The sequence below is a fragment of the Anser anser genome (genome assembly GCF_964211835.1).
Source record: "Anser anser genome assembly, chromosome: 25".
NCBI classification, from domain to species: Eukaryota; Metazoa; Chordata; class Aves; order Anseriformes; family Anatidae; genus Anser; species Anser anser.
In genome coordinates, this window is record NC_139746.1 from 1,221,870 (window position 1) to 1,239,996 (window position 18,127).

Below are 18,127 nucleotides of genomic sequence, written 5' to 3' on the forward strand. Positions count from 1 at the left end.
AAAAAATTAGCTTTACTTAGTTGGCTTTTTGTCTAAATCCTCCTTCTGATCTTTATTTTTTCCCCCTATGCGATGGAAAGGTGAATGGAAGTGGCACTTCATCCACAAAAGCCTTTCCTTCAGAAATGTTGGTTGGTTTTGTTTTAAAATTTTTTAAAGGGGGCTTTGCAGGGGAGGATGGAGAAGCATTTTCTTTTCAAGTTACTCTGGGGAATAAAAGTACAAAGGAAAGAAGCGATCATAACTGTACTGGCAACGGAACAATATTTTTTACTTTTTATTTTTGGAGTACCAGAACTAATTGAAGAAGGAATTCACACAACAATTTTTGCAATCTAAGGATGAGTAAACATTAAAGGGGATGCTGTACTCCTGGCGCATGCTAATGCGGGACTGCACGCGTAGAAGGGAGAAGATGTCCCTAAAATTAAATTTGAGCTGAACGCCTCAGATGTAACACTTCAGTGTTTTCTTCTTTGCGTTGCCAGATCAAAGGCGCTAGCTAGAGCCCACGTCCAGGAGTACCTGTTGAGAGGATAAGACTTTGGCGCACCTCCGAGATGAAACCACGAGGAAACAGAAGTGCTGGGGCTGAGTTGGTGGAGGCGCTTCCACGGGCTGCGGGATTCCTGCGGGTCCGTGTGGCTCTCGTCTGCTCCAGCAGGGTTCGTGATGGGTTCGGAGAGCTCCCTGCCCGTGCCGGGGCTGCCGGCATTTTGGGGTGCTTGCAGGGACTGCCAGCAGTTTTAATTAGCATCCTTTTCTAGGGGTGTAGGCACAGAAACAAGTCGGGGCTGACGTGTTGGAGCACATCGCCCGCTTCCCAGGAACCACACGCTCGCCTTCGACTCCCCAGCGTGGTTTGTGTCGTTCCCAGTGCCAGCAGACTGCACCCAAACGGCACCGGACTTGCCTGGGCCGTGCTCTCGCTGATGCCTCCCAACTTATTCGCCTGCTGGAAGCTGCTGCTGAGGTCCCTGTGTTTCCACGCTGGACACGCTTCGGGGCTCGCCGCGAGCCGCAGCAACTGTTGTTGTTGGCGCCGGGGGATCTGCTTGCTCTCTTTGCAATCAGAGCAACCCGGCCGTCTGCTGGCTCATAAGAGCCAGGAAATGGAAGTGTCGAGATGTGCGGGTTTTGCAGCTAGGAGAGACCATTATGCTCATCATGCCGCAGCCTCCCACGGAGCGCTGGCTGGTTCATCTCCTTCTGCGTGCTGAAACCAGAGGGTTTCTTTTAGAAATAGTGCCAGCTTTCGTCTGAGGCAGCTAAGTGATGGAGCATTTACTGCATCCCTGATATGCTGCTAATATGTTCTGGTGGTTAATTACTCTCGCTCTTTCAAAGAAAAAAAAACTCGCATACTTAAAATAATCCTACTTGTTTCATCGCTCAGCCTGCGCTGAGTGCACGCTGCCCCCTCCCTGGCAAAAAGTGGTGTCGGTGCTACTCCTGGTCGGGACAAACCCGAGGGGCACTAATGCCATCAATAAGCAGCCGGGGGGGTCAGGCTGTTGCAGGGGGGCAAGGTGCTGCTTCATCTCAGGAAAGCCAGGCAGGGCTGGGAAGTGTTTTTGTTCTGGCGTTGGTTTACAGCGGAGGTTTCTCCAAGGACACCCAAGCTGGGGGCGACTCTTCCAACAGAGGCAATTTCGGCTCCCCTGCCTGCTGCTTGCTCGTGCCCCCGGCGGGCACTGCCGGAGCTGTCACCAGGCTCTGGAGCACCGGAGCGTCCCCCTGAAGGCTGCGAGGGTTTCGTTTCTGCGTGCAGGAGGAAAGCTGGAACAAGAAGAGCCGAAACCCGGCAGCACGGGGATGCCATTGTGTGCACCTGAAGGCTCAGCAGGAGCTTGGGATCGGTTGGTTCACATCGTCTGCTGCCGGGGCATATTCTGGTCTCTTTTTTTTACACCAGTGTTATTTTAATCTGCTTTTCTCTCACATCAAACTCCCTCTTTCTACAGAGTGCAGAGAGGTATTAGGTTTGTGCCCTTTGTGATATATAGCAAAGGTTTGAGATACCGCTTTTTTCTTTCAGAAGCAGAGGTTTTTATCCACGTTATAACTTCAGCTTCTCCACAGTCATCATTTTGGCTCCTCAGCTGGCTTGGGTAGGCGCACGGAAAGCATTTTCTGTGTTGGTTACGGGGCGGGCTGTGTCCTTAATCAAGGCTCCCACCCCTTTGGCGCATGTGTGTGCAGGCCCAGGCCGTGGGAGTGAGAGCGGAGCTCGCACCACAGTAACTCTTGTCCTCCATCTGAAGCTGGCAGGGACGTCCCCGTTGCCTCATCAGGCTCCAGATCCAGGATCCCAGCGAGGGCGGACCTGGCTCTGGGAGCACGGGAAGTCCCCGGGAGAAGCCTGGCTTTGCTGGGAGTTGCGCAGGCAGGCAGAGGTAGCCCTTTCCCTCCAAAGCGTGTTTTCCACGTAGAAAATATTAGAAATATTTAGAAATATTAACCCACAGAAATACTTTCCACGTAGAAAACGACACGGGGAGGCTTTTTTAAATGAAAGAAGGATTGAGGCACAGTGAGAACCCTCGCTGCCCTTTGGCAAATCAGCAGCGGTGGCAAATCAGGGAAGGGAACCGAGATCCTCGGGCCCACCACCACGTTTCTGTGTGCCTTCGGGATGCCCAGGCCCTGGATGGTCTTAGGGCAGCTCGAGGAGGTGCCCGGGGGAGCAGAAGCTCTGGCACCCCTCTCCCCCTGCTCCATCCCCTCCGTTTCTGCAGGTCGCCCCTTGCACAGCCGAGGATGTTTTCGTCTCCCCCCTTCCCCATCCTCGCGCGCCTCCTTTCAGAGGCTCTTTGCTCTCCTCACTTTCCCACAGCTCAGAGCCATTCTCCCAGCTTCAAAAGGTTTACTAATTACCCTAATGAGGTCAGGAGAGACCAAACGCTTCTGTGACTTAAAGCAGGGGTGGGAGGGGGGTTTGGAAGGGAGGAAACATCTTGGCTTGTGCCCGTGCTGCTGTGTCTGTAGGAAGACGGCGTCTCCCTACCTCTACCCTTTCTCCCCCACCTTCCCATCTAGCAGAAAAAAAGGAAATGTGGACAGAAGGTCTCAAATGTATCAAACAGCTTTTAAAAAGAAATTCCTTTTGCCTGTCAAAAGAACAAACAGATACACCAAAAACTGTCAGAATTAGTGTTGGAGTAATTGCAGAAGCTCTCCAAGGTTAATGCTCCATTAGCGAACAGCTCTCGCACAGCTAAAAGCCAGGACGAGACAGGTTGTCAAAGGCTTGCTGGAGATTAAAGAGCTGCGTTCCCAGCCCAAACTCTCTCGTGTGCGTTGTTTGGGAGGGGAGGGCCGGGGGTGTTTGTGGGATGGAGATAACGCCGGCTCCGCTTTGCGCTGCCGTGGCACCGCTGGAGAAGTGCGGCCCCCCAGCCGGAGGAGCGGTTTTCAGAGCCGGGTGGTGGGGTTCTGGGAGCTTTGTTCCCGTCCAGATCTTCTGCAAAATCCTTGCCTCGGCCTGAAACAGCACGAGCCCTGAGCCTGGGGAGCAGCTGGGGCATGGGGGTGATCTGGGGGTGCTTCAGGCTGGGGTGCGCTGGCTCCCTGGGGAGCAGCAGGGTGCTGGGGCCCTTGCAATTCATAAATGAATTCTCAGTTTTGGCACAGCAAACTGCCGAGCAGGGCAGTGCTTTTACATCGAATCGTGGCTTGATTTCATCTCCTGGGCCAGCGTAAGGCTCGTTTAGGTAAAAACTGGCCTTGGTTTCAGTTCTGTGGAAGAGAGGAAGCGGTTCCCGACTTCCAGCAAGGCAGCACCCCCAGCACCACGAGCACGGCCCTGGGGTGGCTCAGCAGCCCCTCGGGAGGCACGGGAGCAGCTCCCGGCTCACCTCGGGGCTCTCGGTGTCTTCAAGCGAGGCGCTGACCCCTCTTAGCACGCCAGGCTCGGAGCGACTGCTGCCTCCTGCAAGGCAGAGCTCTGTCTAGGAGCATTTTTCCCCCGGTGAAGGTGTGTTTGGGGTGTCGGAAGGGGTGGCCGAACTCTCACAGCCTGGAAACACCGCACCGAGGACCGGCCCCAGCCATTTTCGTTGCAAGCTCCCTGCCTGTAAACAAACACGCGTTCAAAAGCAGCCCGTGGGCTCCTGCTGCTGCTCCTGATCTGGATGTGGACAAGGCTGCCGTGAGTGCGCTCTTTGTCAGGGCCGCGGCTGCTTTAGAGCTATTGTGCTGGTGTTGTGATGGTGCCTACGATCCCTGCCAGGACCAGGTCTTTGTTACGGGGATGCTCCGCGCACGGATGCTGAGCGCCGGTCCCCGTCCGTGGCGCGGCAGAAGGAGAAAGAGGCTGAGGGAAGGGAAAAGGGGGAGAAATAAATGTGCAGGAGGCGGCCACTTGCCACAGGGGCTGGCTGGGGCGCGGGGTGTTCCCGTGGCTCCCAGGCCTGCCCTGGGTGGTGGCTTTCCCCTGCTGGGGGTTTGGCTTTGGGGCTGGTGCCGTGAGCCCGGGACCAGCTCAGGACCAGCAGCGCTGGGGGCTGGCTGTGGAGGGAGGTGAGCCGCGGGCTGTCGGCCAAGGGCCGGTGCGAGAGGCCCCTTTAAAAGAGCAGCCGCGAGCAGGGGAAATGAACAATGTCATAATTGGGAAATTAAACCTTTCCTGTTCTTTTCTTTTTCTATCTTGATATAATTTGTAGTGATTAGACCTGGGGTGCAGCACAACCAGACAATGCAAGTCTTCTGTACAAGAGCAAAACAAGGCTCCTGCATAGACCCTGTCTCTTTATTAAGTTGATTTGCATTCATAATCTTCATTTGCCGTTATTATTTTTCCCCCTTGTGCTTAGTGAGTGATATTAGCATAAAGTCCCTTTTTTCTTGTTTTCTATTCACGCTCAAGGTCAGAGACTTAGTGAGACACCGACGAAAACAATCTCTTCCTCACCCTCTTTTAATTCTTTGCAGAAACATGTCCTGGGGATTTTAACATAACAATTGCTGGAAAAGGAGGGAGGGGGGAGACCTGAACAGAGAGCCCTTTCTGCGATGGAAACAGGAGCTGCCCGAAAGAAGGAGGCGAATTCCGGGGGAAGAAGAGAGGGCAGAAGAGGTCTGGGAGCAGCAACGGTCCTGGTCCTGGCCGGGTTCTCCCAGGCGGTGTCCAGGCATCCTGGGGATGCCCCGCGGCCCCCAGCTCCCTCTGTGTGTCCAGCTCACCCCTTCTCTCATGTCAAAGCCCTGCAATCGTTGGGATGCCCCAAGCGAGACTGTGCCGGGATATCCCGAGCCATCACCAGCCCTGCGGCCGTTGGTGTCCGTGGAGAGGGGCCTGGGGCTCCTGGGGCTGGTTTCTGAGCTCGGGCAGGGTCTGAAAGCGAAAGCCTCGGCTCCTCTCGTTCTTGCCCTGCTCTTGTGGGTTCGCTGCATGAAGCCACCCCGCAGTCTTGCTTTCCTTCTTGCTGTCCCCATCCTGCGAAGCAGCAGCAGAGCCCCGCAGCTGGGGCGCACGCGTCCGTCCCTCTTTGAGCTGCTGGGACGAGGAGAGCAGCCAAGCTGGGGAGCATCGGACTTCCCTGCAGCCAGAAGAACAAAATAGGACAAAATTAAAAAAAAACATTGTGGAGGGACCCGGGTGGGGCAGCCCCTTCCCCAGCCGTGCCACTGGCCTACAGCAGTCAGACACTGGCCGCTTTTCGGGCTCTTTTCCAGCTCTTGTGCCACAGCTGCTCAGGGGCTGCCAACAGGTTCGGGGCCATGCCGGTGCCTGCAGGAGGGACCGAGGGTGATGTGCTCCCTGTCCCGCGCCAGCCGGGGCTCTTCTGACCCCTTGTCAGACCGGGCAGGGTCAGCACAGAGGGAAAATCCCCCCTCGGTGTCCGAGAGGTTTGCAGGTTACTGCCAGTTTTGGTAGGGAGGGGGAGCGAGGGACGGATTCCTTTCTGTGTGCACAAGCTGTGATGATTTTAATGCGCGTGTTACTGTGCGAAGCTCTGGTCTTGGGCATGAACTCTTCCAGGCAGGCAATTTCCTCTGAAATCTGATGTGGGGCTGGATCTTGGCAGATGGCAGCTGCTCTCGCTAATGGCCCGAGCGCTCCCGAGTGACCCGTCCGTGGGAAGGGGGTGGCTTCAGGAGCTGATAAACGCCTGATGGCCCGGCTGAAACGCTGGCCGTGTCCGAGGTGTGGATGTCGTCTGGTGCTGCACACGTTTGCTGTGCACAGAAATATGTCTTATTTTGCAGAATTGGTAGGTTGCTTTCTTTTTTTTTTTTTCTTTTTTTTTTTTTTTTTCTCCTCGGGACGCTTCAGGGCTTTCAGTGCTCAGATGCAATGTGAGCGTTTTCATGCCCCTTTAATGCTTCACTAAACAGTCTGAGCTGCTGCCTCTTAATGCCCCGGTAAAGCAGAGTGCTCCAGAGCGTAAAGAGCATGCGAGGAAAAGGAGGCTGATGGAGACGGAGAAGAAAAGAGACTGTGAGGAGAGACAAAGCGGGGAAGAAGAAGTCATCTTCTGCCTTTCTCTCCCTGCAGATACGCAGTCCGTACCCTTGTGGAGGCAGCTGGTGCTGAGGGTCCCCCCGGCTGCTGCTGAGCCCCCAAGGGAGCAGCTGAGCCCCGCTTGTGGTCTCCCAGCCCTACGGCCACTGCGTGTGTTATGAGGGGAGATGTTCCCCACGTGCCGTGGGGCGAGGTGTGTGCCATGGCTGTGCCATAGACCCTGCCAGGGGGTGCTGGGTGCTGGGTCCTGGGCTTTTCCTGGTGCTCCTGAGCCCTGCTCTGGTCTCTGGTGTGTCCCATGGGGCCGGCATCCCCAGCACGTCCCATATGGGCTAAGTGCCTGCAGACCGCTGTGGGTCCTGGCTCTGTCCTCGGCACGACGCCAGTGCACGCGTGCTTCCCGGGCAGACACCAAAGCGAGGGAAGAGGACAAGGGCAGGGGAAAAAAAAAAAAAAAAAGAGAGACCCCAGCTCTTAACCTAACCAGGGAAAGTTTGTGCCTCCTCCCGACCAGCGCCGCGGGGAGTCGCCGGCTCCCGCGTTGTTAATTCAAGTCGTCGCATCGCCTGCGCTCTGTGCGTTTCTCCCCCGCGCCGCTTGCCCTGCCCGTTTGATCTGGAAGTACCAAAAGCAGCGCCTCGGGCTGCGACACCGGCATCCTCGGTCACCATAGGAACGGCAGCGGGGCTCCCCCGTGCCCCCCGTCCCCCGCGGCCCCGCTGCCGGGGCCGTGCCGTGCCCGCCTGTGAAGTTTGGCGCATCAAGGCCCCGCGCCACGGCCCCCGCGGCCGGCGGGCTCGGAGCAGGCTGCTGCCAAGCTGAAAGGCAGCGTTTTGGTCTGAGCTGCCGGGCACAAAGCAGAGGTTATCGGTGTCACGGAACCTGCGGAGCGCGAGGGTAAAATGCCCTTACGGTTTGCTTCACGGGGGGGAGAACTGGGAGGAGGAAGGGAGAGCTCCAGGAGGGCACGGGTTTGGAGCTGGAGGCAGTTGTTGGAGGGCAGGGGGGGGAGGAAGAGGAGGCGGAAGATGGAGATGTCTGCGGCGGGAGGGCTGAGGCTTCAGGGCGGAATCGGTGGCTCTGCCGCTGACATCTGGCGCGGTGCCGGCTGCGGGCAGGGCTGGGCTGCAGCCCCCGGCTTCCCACCTGGGAAATGGGGCCGTTAATGGGCACGTTCCCCCTAACCCCTCCTGTCAGCTCCGCGTCAGCTGTAAACCCCCTCTGGGGAGTGCATCTGTGCCTCTATGCGCTCACCTGGTGGCTGCCTTTCCCGAAGAGGCGTAGGGAAGGGGTGGCACGGAGCTGGGGGAGCTGCTGCCTGACCCCCGTCGCGTGCCCCCAGCAGCCCCAGCTTCTGTCAGGGGGGCTTTTCGGGGACCCCCCACCACAGGTTCCCTGGAATCCACCACTGTCGGTGGGACGGCAGAGGCGAGGCAGGCTGGCTCGTGGTGCAGAGCTCATGTGAGGGCAACCAGGGCTCGGTGACCTCTTCCCATGGTGTGCCCGGCCGCAAAACCAGCGCTCGTAACGCCGCCGCCGCGTGTGGTCCCCATCCCCGGCACCGCTGCGGTGGCACCGGTCGGTGCCGTCACCACGGGGGCTGGCGCATCCCTGCCACCGTCCGGGTGGCTCCGGGGAGCCGGCAGCGCCGCGGTGGCCCTGGGCACGTCGCGGTCCGGGGGTGGCTCTGCCCCTGCGCGGAGCCGGGGCTGGCGGCCGCTGCTCCCTGCGGCGCCGTGATTGACGCCCGGAGCCGCCTGGCTCCCTCCATAAACACCTACACTTTCTAATTGCTGACAGTTATTTACTGTAAAGACAGGAGCACACGCACCACCAGCTCTGACAACTCATGTCAAAACCCCACAAGAAACTATATTTTTATGTCTTTATTTGTTTCCCCTCTGTTCCCAAGCAGATCTGCTTTCTCTCGCCCCTCTCTCCGCTGCCCCTCGGGGCTCCCCCTGCCCCAGCCCCATCCCGGGGGCGATGCGGGGTGGGGGGGCTGCCCTTTCGCCCCCGCTTTCCCCGGTCCATGCCTGGCTGGGCGCTGACGGACGGGTGCAAACCGACGTACAGTGGATCCCGCCACGCGCCTGCTTGTTTATTTGCTGTCTCTCAGCCCCTCTGTGTTCAAACATAATTGGTTCTGCTCAGAGCAGTAAACAATGATGTGCGACGCATGAGTGAGCCCTAAACAGCACCTACATGCAATTAAAATAATTGGGTGCATACCTAGGGCTGATTTCAGCCCCCCCACATCGCTTTTCTCTCTTCCTTTGCTTCTTCTCCAGCTTTCCTCCCGTCTTGGCAGCTCACCACCAGCTCCTCTCGCCCCCCAAAACGGGCGCGGGCGCTGGAGCCTTTTCTCCGTCCGGCGCCGCGCGAGGAGCCCGCAGACCTCGGCTCGGCCTCGGCACGAGCGCAGGGTGAGCACGGCAGCACCTGAGCAGGAGATGAGATTCCAGCCCAGGCCCATGAAATATAATGAAGGCCCAAGGGACCGTACCAGCTCCTTGGTTAAAAATGATGCTGTTATATTTAGACAAGGTAACTAGAGGCCCCTCTGGACAGAGAGGAGTACAATTTTTTGTTTAATGATTCCATAATCTGATATAATATCGGGCCTGTAAGACATAATGAAGACCTGGGGGAGTTTACATCTTTGCAGCATTAAAGGGCCTCTGCTTGGGGACACAGACAGGTGGAGGTTTGAACTTTGATGCAGTCAAACATGTTTTTCTCTGGATTTGTTTGACATGATTGAGAGGGAATCCAGCAGCCGTAGGGAGAGGAGAAAATGGTTGCAAACACAGCAGTGCTTAAAACAAATCCAGGCAGCTGCTTTGCTCGCGCCGAGGGTGGGTGCCGGGCGCTCGGGGGCCCCACCAGGCTCTGCAGGGCCCCTCGGGGCTGCGATTCCCCAGGCTCCATGTGGACACCTCTGGGCACGATGGCCCCGCGGTGCTGCAGGAGCTGTTTGCCTTCTAGAGCACGAGGATGCTCCTTCCCCAAGCGAACGCGTAGTTTTGCAAGCATCAGACGTGGAGTTCTAAGCGTTTTGGGCTGTTACTGGTGTTGCCTGGGGATTGCCAGGCCCGCAGCAGTTCGTGGCACATCGCCCTTCCTCGCACAGGAGCGGCTCCGCCGGCCGCAGGGACGCGGTGCTGAGCTCCTGCAGTCCTGCTGCTGCTGCTTTTTGGGGCAGGATGAGGGCGAGGTTTATTCGGGTGACCGTGCTAGGGGCGCTGGACCATGGAAGTGATGCTTGCCCAAAATGCAAGGGCAGATTAGATGCGCCGAGATCCAGCATCTTCACTACGCACCTCCTGTGTCCGATCCTCACCTGGAGGGCTCGCCCCTGCCCAGGCAGCTCACGGCCATGCCTGGAGAGGCCCCCACGAGTGCAAAGGTGCCGCGGACAGGATGAAACCCTGCCCTGTAGGCGCTGCCTGGCCCCATGGATCCTGGCAAGAACCAGCGGTGCTGAGCTGGATGCGCTGAGGCTTCCCAGGTTTGTTGCAGCTCCGGTTTCAGCGCCTCCAGATAACCTAATCCCATTTAGGCTTGGAGAGAGCTTGCAGATTCCTCCCTGGGGAGCGAGCCGCGCTGCGGGGGGTGGTCTGTAATGAATTCCTATCATTCCAGCACAAAGGTAGCTTACAGGAGTGCTTGCTGCAGAAAATATTAGGGTCACTGCCCTATCATCCCTCAGAGACATCAGTTGTAGCTCAGTGATTCCAGCCTGCTGACAGGCAGGCGGCCCTGGGAGGGCAGAGCCGGCCTCGTGTTCCTGACTCGTTCCTTCCTTAAAAAAAACGATTTCTACAAAAGGAAGGGTTTTTGCTCTCGGATGGGGCCGTGGGTGCCCAGTGCCCGGATGCGCAGCCCCATGCAGGAGGTCGCTCTGGAGCGTCCGCTCCCGTTCGCCCTGGTTTTTTTTATTATTTATTTCTGCAGATTTCAGCAGCTCCTCAGGGATCCCATCCCTCGGGATGGGAGCAAAGGTACATCCCCACATCCTGATGGGTGCTGGGAGCTGGCAGCAGCCTTGGCCTTCAGCCATCCACGTGGGGCAGCTGAGAAGATGCCCTGGTTGGGGCCAGGTCCGTGCTTGGGGGGGGGCAGCCACTTTCCCACCCGCGCCTGGGGAGCCCGCGGGGCCGGCACGCAGCCCCGGAGCTGTGTCCCGCTGGGGCCCGTTCCAGCTCCCTGCCCTCCCTTCCCTCTCCCCTTTAGTTATTTTATTTATTTTTCCGATGTGGGCAATGAAGTAATGAAATCTGCCCCCTCCAAGCCGGGCTTTAATACGGCTCCGTGTCTGGGGCCGGGATGTTTCACCTCGGGAGCTGCCAATCCGTCTCTGTCAAGCTGTCAGCCCTGACGTGTCTGCGCCTGGGCTGCAGCCGCGCTGCAATTCAAAGTGGATTAACTCTTTGGGCTGCCCTCCCCTCCTCCCCTTCCCATTCCACTTGGGTGGGTTCGGGCCGAACAGAAAACGCTTTTCCCCTGCGCTTTCCATATTCAAGAGCTCCCGAGGCGCTGTGGGGCGGCTCCGTGCCCGCGGTGGGAACGGGGCCGAGCAGCAGCCTCGGCCCCCAGCCCCGTGCTCTCGGGGCTGGGCTGCAGCGGGGCGACGGCTTCGGGTGCAAAGCAGCGCTCCCTTCGCTGCAGGTGCTGGGCAGGGGCGCCGGGGACGTCGCCACGGCCTCGCGCCTGAGCTGCTTTGGTGCACGGGTTGGGGGGCTTGGGGAGCGGGTGGGCGAGCTCCGTGCCCACGGGCTGTTGGGGCTGCGCGATGTCCTTGTGGCACTGCTTGTTACAGGCTCCTGGGAGCAGACGGGTGCCAGCACCCCGCTGTCAGCACCCCGCTGTCAGCACCCCGCTGTCAGCACCCCGCTGCCATCCCTGGTGGGGAGCCGGGTTAGGGGCTGCGGACCCCTGCCCCCCCCAGGCTTTTTGCACAGCCATGGCAGCCCCCAGTGCCGGGAGGGATGGATGGAGAGCTGGGGGGATTCGCGGTGCTCCCCCAGGCGATTGAATTTTCCCCGAGGGCAGAAAGGAAACGGGGCCAGGCCGGGCGGGGCAGGGACGGGGGCGGCGCGGGGTGTCCCCAGGAGCCGCCCCCAGCCGCAGCCGAGGGGCGCAGGCACTAGGGGGGGGTGTTGGACCGGCAATCGCTGCCTGGGCGCCGCCGCCGCCCCCGGGGCTGCTCCGGCCGTGGCCCGAGTTTGGGGTGAAAAGAGGCCGGTTTGGGGGTCGTCGGTGGGGGATTTTACCCCGGGCATCTCCCGCACATCCCCGCTGCGCCCGGCTGGGCTCGGTGCCGGCTGCGGCCACCCGCGCACCGCAGCACGCATCCAGCTCGGCGCGGGGCTTGGCAAATAGCGACCGTGGTGGCAAAAGAGGACGCGGGCTGCTCTGCCCCTCTGTTGGCACCAAACCTACAGCATCGCTGCTGGCCAAATCTGGCGTCCCGCTGCGTCACGCTCTGCCAGAAGCTCTGGTGCAGGGCCCTCGGCGGTTCGGCAGCGGAGAGCCGGGAGGGGCGGCGGTGCTGCCGCCAGACCTCGCTGCTCGCTAACGGGGCGCAGTCGCTGCGCTGTCAGGTCTGATCCGTGCAAGCTGTTCCTCGCTCCGCGGCGTGCGGCGGGGTCACCCGCCCGTCTGCGCGCCGCTCGCCCGCCGCGGGGACCGGCTGCCGTCTGTCCGTGCCCCCGCCAGGCCCTTGGCAGGCTGCGGTGGCTGCTCTCCGCGTGCGGGGCCGGCTCGGAGCCAGCTCAGCCCGCGCTGGGTTCGTTCCCAAGGCCGGGGGCCCCGGCGCTGGCTGCTGCTGCAGCGAGGGTTCCCGGGGGAGGCCGGGGAGGGTTTTGCTGCCGGCGTGCACATGTGGAGCTGGGCCTGCATCAGCAGCCAGAGGTTTGTCCTGAAGCCGCTTCCTTTCCTGCAGCGCCCAGTTTGGGAGCTTTGGACAGCTTGGCTGGGTGCTGCTGGAGGCTTGAACAGCTCCTGGGCTCTGGGAAGAGGGCGTGGGGTGCTCGGCCTCGCTGTCCTGTGGCCCCTGCGCCCCGATTCCCACCCTCGCTGCGGGGGACGTTCAGCCCGGAGGCGCTGCTCCCACCCTGCCCGCGGGCTGGGGCCCTGATAAGGAGGGGAAATCGCTCTGCTCGGCACGGGGGCAACGCTCTGCGAGGGGATGGGGTGCTCAGGGGGGAGCGGAGCTGCCCCAGCCTGTGCTCCCCCCCATGCAGGGCTCCTAAAGTCAGTCCTGCCACCCCTCCACGGCTGCTAGGAGGACAGGGTGACCGTGGCAGGGAGGGCACCGTGCTCAGAGCTGAGCCCTGGGGTCCGGCTCCCACCACTAGGCAGAGCCATGAGGACAGTGCTGCAGCCCCGAGGAGCTCCTGGTCTGAGCAGCACCGAGCCACGAACCCGATCTGCTGGGCCCTGCTGCCTCCTCCTGCCGGGGTCCCCCCGTGGCACCTGGAGATACGTCCCCAGGCGCCTCAGTTTCCCCTGCTGCAGCGGGGTGGGTTTCTGTAGGGCCGCTTTCAGAGGCGCCAGCTGCATTCGCATCCAGGTGCCATTCTGCAGTTGTTTCCCACCCCCCTCGGTGAAGGGGCTGTGGTTTAATTAATGTTTGCAAATTGCTTTGAGGATGGCTGCTGCGAGAGGTGCGAGGACGCTCGCCGTGCCGGCGTCTCCGGCAGCAGAGCCTCAGCTCTCGCAGGGGGCCGTGGCCACGGTGGGCGCAAATTGGCACCGCGCCCCTGGAGCCGCCGGGAGCCGCGCTCGTTCGTGCCAGCGCGGGCCTGGCGTGGGACGGCGGCTCGGCAGCCGGGGGTGGCTTCACGTGCAGCTGGATTTCGGGGCCGGGCGTTTTAACAAGTGTGGGATGAGGCAGCGAAACGTGCCTGGTTCCGCGTGGAGCCCGCAGGGAGGCAGCGCCCAGCACGCCCGGGAGAAGCGTGGCCGTGGGTGGATTTGGGCGTGGAAGTGCTGGGTGTCTTCTCCTCTGCGTTTCCGTGCCTGAGCCATGTGCTGGGGTGTCCCCCCACCTTTCCTCTGGAGGAAAGAGAGCACTCCCAGGGCGGATTCACGCAATAGCTCCGGGCTCAGGGGCGCAGCCTGCGTTTGGGTTATTTTGTAGCGTTTTGCACTGCCGCCCCTGCTTACTTGGAAGTGGTTTCCTGAATAAACTGAGTGCTTGGTGAGCCTGCGGGGGCTCCGGGGCGTTCAAGCTGTGCCTCAGCCTGGCCGTGTCGACCGATAGCCCACCGCCCTGCAGTGCCGGCATCGCCGGCTCCCCGTGGGCAGTACTTTGTGCAGACACCTCTGCTCCCTGCTGACCCCATCTGCCCCGCAGAGCAGCCACGTGCCCGGAGCTGTGGTCCTGTGATCCCCCCCCGGGGCACCTTGACCCACGCGCTAACGGGTGCCCCAGGACAAACCCGGGCACGCAGGCTCTGTGTCCCGGCACGGCACCGTGGCGCTTTGCTCCGGCGGCGCGGGGAGACCTGGGCGGCTCGCTGCGGCGGCTGATTGCCCTCGCCGCTCGGCCGCGCGCCTCGTGCCCGGAGCAGAGGGCGGTGGCGCGGTGCCAGCCCGGACCCGGCGCGGGCAGGGCTGCCGGAGCGCTGCCGTCAGCGCCGGCGCGGCTCAGGGGAGCGGAGAGGCCCAAGCTGACAGCGGACGCTAATGAGCCGGCAGTGATGCACTCGTGGCTGTTCATTACTTTGGGGTTTCTGACATTTGGGTCACTTAATGGATTTGTTTCCTTCTCCCTCTGCATCCTCCCCCTCCCCTCCGGTGGCTGCCTGGGACCGGTTGTAAATTAGCCCTTAATTTCTCACATGTGTCTTCCCTTAAACAGCAAACCCGCTCGGCACCCCCCACCCCCCGCCACCCCCTCCCCGGCCGTTTGGCACCTTGGGGGGGCTCCGCCGGGGCTGCCGGGCGCTGGCACGACCCCGCGGCAGGGGCAGAGCCTGCAGCAGCCGGGATCCCCCCGCGCACCGCGGCTGCGCGCGGGCACGCGTCCAGGCCCCGAAAGCTCCCGGGGCCGCGGCTGGGCCCCTTTTCCTGTTGCAGCTAAATTATAACCAGCCCTGGTAACGAGCAGGCAGGCTCGCTTCGGCTCTGCTGGCGCTGGAGCCGCGCTCCTCGCGAGCCTTTCTGCTGCGCCTCTTTACCTTTAAAGCAGGAAGGTTGTGTTTTTTTTTTTTTTTGCTTTCAGTAGCAAATATTTTCCATAATTTCTGGGCTGGTGCAATTAAAGCTATAGAAGATGGGTGTAAATTATACCTCCCTGCAACCGGCCTCGCCCCCCTAGAGTAGCTGGGGGCTGGAAACATGTGGATTTGCAATAATTAAGGCAAATAGTTGTTTTTGTTTGGTAAGAAAAACAACCCGGTGCTGCTCGAAAGAAAGCAAGAGAAACCGTAGAAAGTGCTTTCCTTCCAATTACCAAGGACCGGGGGAGAAAAAGTCATTACACGCGGAGCTGGCGCCGGGCTCCGCGCCTGGCAGGGGCGTGTAGGAACCAAACCGGGACCTCGCCGCGGAGCCAGCACGCGCCTACGCCGGGGAGCCAGGATTAACGGGGCCGCTCGCCGCGCTTCTCCCCTTACCGGCCATTTCCCAGCGAATTTGATCCCTGACTTCCCGCGGCTCTGGCGGGAGCCGCTGTGCTCGGCTGTACTGGGAAAACTGGGCTGAGCTGGGCTGAGCTGGGCTGAGCTGGGTTTCTTGCGCGAGTGTGAGCCGGCAGCTCGCCGTGCGCCTCCTGGGGGGGCAGAGAAAAGCCCCGTGCAGCACCGGGGGAAGCGGGGGGACGGCCTAGGGCTGCCCCCAGCCCACCGAGGCTGCTCCCCGTGGCTCTGGGCCGCGCTCTTTGCACCCCGTGTGTTTCAGACCGGCCTCGGAGGTGTCGACGGTGAGCGCCTGGGTGTCCGCCGCACCCCAAACCGAGGCCAAAAATCAACAGCGGCCGCTGAAGGCAGCGCCAGGGGCTTTGTGTTGTTTCCATTTCTCCGTCCACAAAATAACTACGGGATTGATTAGTCTCGAGGGATACGGCGGAGCCTGATTAATTTGGTAATTATGACTTCAAGGTATTTCCCTCCACAAGGGCCCGATCCGAAGCCCCTCAGACGTCCTCTCGCAGCCTCCACTGGGCGGCCTCCGCTGGGGCCTCACCCCGGGCTCTGGACCCCGGGTGCCGGCCCCGGCCATGCCACGCACCCATGGGTGCTCTCCGGAGCCGGTGCCGGGAACGTTTCTTGGTCCAGGAGCCCCCGGGGGCAGGAAAACCGAGCCCCGTGCAGAGCTCTTGATAACGCCGCCCGTGCCGGGAAGCTCCTCTGCTTTCTGCAGCTCTGCCTAATAAAAGCCACGGCCGCTCCCCGCGAGCCGTGCCCGAGATGCTTTGGGCTGGAGCAGAGCCTGTTATCGAGCGCTCGGCGTTTGAGCTGCTCACAGCTTTACGGCTCGGGCTGAGTTTTTCAGTCGAGGTTATTCTTTTCTTGAGATTTCAGCCAAATCTGCTTAGCGATTTCCAAGAATGAGGCTTTGTAAAAAAAAAAAAAAAAAGAAAAAAGACTTTGTAATTGTGTTAAAATATTCTAGTGACCTTTTCTTTGAAAAGCCTGCGTGCCTGATGCCCTGCAGAAGGTACTTGAGACCCCGCGGTGAGGTTTGCCACCACCCCGTGCCCCCTGCCCTGCTTCGGGCCGGCTGGAAGCCAAAACCAAACCCCAGCCCTTGGAGCTTGCACCGGCTTGGCCACGGTGCTGGGCATTCAGCTCGTGCTCTCTGGCCCGGTCTGGTGCTGGAACGATGTCCCCAGCGCTGCCGCCGCCAGCATTCGAAGCTACAGGTGCCCGAGCAGCCTAAATGAGGCCGAAAAAGGCAAAACCAGGAGCCTGGGAGCGCGGTGGGAACCTGGCCCTGCGCCTTGCCCTGTGTTTCTGGGGAGGAGAAGAAGAATCGCCCTCCCCTCACCAGACCTCGGAGCCCGGGGGTGTCAGAGCCCATCTCAGCACCACGGTGCCGGAGTCCACGTGGTCCAGTGTCGGGAGCTCCAGACCCCAAAATCACTCCAGGTCCCTTTGGGATGCCCCTCTGGGGGTCTGTGCTGCTGGGCTGGGGTCCGCTCATGCTCCCCCCGCAGCCACGCGTGGGGAGGGGCCGCGGCTGGGCTGCCAGCACCCCGGAGAGGCTTTTAGTGGCTTGGCTTGATAAATGAAAACAAATAAAGCTGATAGACAAGCGGACAGCTTTATGATAGCTTCGCGCTGACAGGGAGAAAGATTGGTTGTCGGGGCTTGATGGAGAAATGTCCTGATGGGCGCAGCCGGGGCGAGGACAACCTTGGTGGCGGAGGATGAGGAGTTCCCGCGCGGGAGGACGCGCCGCCAGCGTCATCCCAAACAATCCTGCCTTGGTCTGGTTTACTTTTTTTTTTGGGGGGGGGGGAGGGGGGGGCGCAACACTCCGCAGCCCATTGAGTTTTTTCCAAAGAGGTTTGCTAAATAACGACGGCGGGCCGTGCTTCATTGGTGTGGCTGACAGCGGACCCCTTCCCCTCCTTCGGAGCCCACAGACCCCAAACCCCGAAGGCACCGCGTGCAGGGGGCAGTGGGAGGTGATGGGGGGGCAGCAGGACGCCAAAGCACGAGGCTGGGCAGGCAGCGGGATGGGATGCGCGGATGTGCCCCGATGTGGTCCCGTTGGTGTTAGCCCCCCCCAGGAGCCCCCTTTGCAATGCATCCCCGAGCCCCCCAAATTGCAACGCACCCCCCCTTTGCAATGCACCTCCACGTGCAATGCGCCTCCATGTGTAATGCGCCCCCATGTGCAATGCACCCCCAAATTGCAATGCACCCTCCTTTGCAATGCACCCCCTATGTGCAATGCACCCCAATTTGCAATGCACCCCCAAATTGCAATGCACCCTCCTTTGCAATGCACCCCCAAATTACAATGCGCCCCCATGTGCAATGCACCCCAATTTGCAATGCACCCCCAAATTGCAATGTGCCCTCCTTTGCAATGCACCCCCTATGTGCAATGCACCCCCATGTGCAATGCACCCCCACGTGCAATGCACCCCCCCTTTCCAATGCACCCCCACGTGCAATGCACCCCTCCCACGTGCAATGCACCCCCCACTTTGCAATGCACCCCCCACGTGCAATGCACCCCCCCCTTTGCAATGCACCCCTCCCACGTGCAATGCACCCCCAAATTGCAATGCACCCCCACGTGCAATGCACCCCCACGTGCAATGCACCCCCAAATTGCAATGCACCCCCCCCTTTGCAGTGCACCCCCACGTGCAATGCACCCCCCCTTTGCAATGCACCCCTCCCACGTGCAATGCACCCCCTCCTTTGCAATGCACCCCCACGTGCAATGCACCCCCACGTGCAGTGCACCCCCCCGTGCAATGCACCCCCCCCTTTCCAATGCACCCCCACGTGCAGTGCACCCCCACATGCAATGCACCCCCCCCTTTGCAATGCACCCCCCCGTGCAGTGCACCCCTCCCACGTGCAATGCACCCCCCCTTTGCAATGCACCCCCCCGTGCAGTGCACCCCCCAACCTCCCCTTTGCAAAGCCCCCTCCGCGCCCCCCCCTCGCACCCCCCCGGCACGGGGCC